This window comes from Hoplias malabaricus, unplaced genomic scaffold (genome assembly GCF_029633855.1).
Source record: "Hoplias malabaricus isolate fHopMal1 unplaced genomic scaffold, fHopMal1.hap1 scaffold_407, whole genome shotgun sequence".
In the NCBI taxonomy this organism is placed as follows: domain Eukaryota; kingdom Metazoa; phylum Chordata; class Actinopteri; order Characiformes; family Erythrinidae; genus Hoplias; species Hoplias malabaricus.
The window spans coordinates 10,001-11,535 of NW_027100793.1; positions in this window are offsets into that span (position 1 = coordinate 10,001).

Genomic DNA, 1,535 nt, shown 5'->3' on the forward strand with positions numbered 1-1,535 from the left:
AATTTCTGACCCTCTTCGCCCTAGGTAGCAAGCCCAAAACGGAGCACCTCGGAGAGGTAAAAATTCAGAGGGCATGGGGGTTTCCAGTGCGGTGCCGTCAGGACATTAGGGTTCCTTTAGAAAAGACGAAAGTTTGGGTACACCGTATGTAACTATGACAAGCCCAAGGCTCTGGTTCGCCTGTGGGCATGAATATAGTGAGATTTCCGCGTTATCTCACTGGAGGTGACCCCGGAACGGTTCAAAACCTAAGTCGAGACTTCCATGGGACCCCGGCGATGGGAGTTTGAAGCCCGAGGAGTGACGCCCTCTGGGCTAAGGTTGGTGGTAGGTTCGGCCCCCCTTTCTGGAGGTCTAAACTGACTTCCATGGACCCCGGTGATGCGAATTTGATGCCCGATGAGGAGCACACCTCTGGGCTAAGGGTGGTGGTATGCTCGGCCCCCCCCCTCTGGATGTTTAAACTGACTTCCATGGACCCCGGTGATGCGAATTTGATGCCCGAGGAGTGACTCACCTCTGGGCTAAGGGTGGTGGTATGCTCGGCCCCCCCTCTGGAGGTCTAAACTGACTTCCATGGACCCCGGTGATGCGAATTTGATGCCCGAGGAGTGACTCACCTCTGGGCTAAGGGTGGTGGTATACTCGGCCCCCCCTCTGGAGGTCTCGAATGACTTCCATGGACCCCGGTGATGCGAATTTGATGCCCGATGAGGAGCACACCTCTGGGCTAAGGGTGGTGGTATGCTCGGCCCCCCCCTCTGGATGTTTAAACTGACTTCCATGGACCCCGGTGATGCGAATTTGATGCCCGAGGAGTGACTCACCTCTGGGCTAAGGGTGGTGGTATGCTCGGCCCCCCCTCTGGAGGTCTAAACTGACTTCCATGGACCCCGGTGATGCGAATTTGATGCCCGAGGAGTGACTCACCTCTGGGCTAAGGGTGGTGGTATACTCGGCCCCCCCTCTGGAGGTCTCGAATGACTTCCATGGACCCCGGTGATGCGAATTTGATGCCCGATGAGGAGCACACCTCTGGGCTAAGGGTGGTGGTATGCTCGGCCCCCCCTCTGGAAGTCTAAACTGACTTCCATGGACCCCGGTGATGCGAATTTGATGCCCGAGGAGTGACTCACCTCTGGGCTAAGGGTGGTGGTATGCTCGGCCCCCCCTCTGGAGGTCTCGAATGACTTCCATGGACCCCGGTGATGCGAATTTGATGCCCGATGAGGAGCACACCTCTGGGCTAAGGGTGGTGGTATGCTCGGCCCCCCCTCTGGAAGTCTAAACTGACTTCCATGGACCCCGGTGATGCGAATTTGATGCCCGAGGAGTGACTCACCTCTGGGCTAAGGGTGGTGGTATGCTCGGCCCCCCCCTCTGGAGGTCTCGAATGACTTCCATGGACCCCGGTGATGCGAATTTGATGCCCGATGAGGAGCACACCTCTGGGCTAAGGGTGGTGGTATGCTCGGCCCCCCCTCTGGAAGTCTAAACTGACTTCCATGGACCCCGGTGATGCGAATTTGATGCCC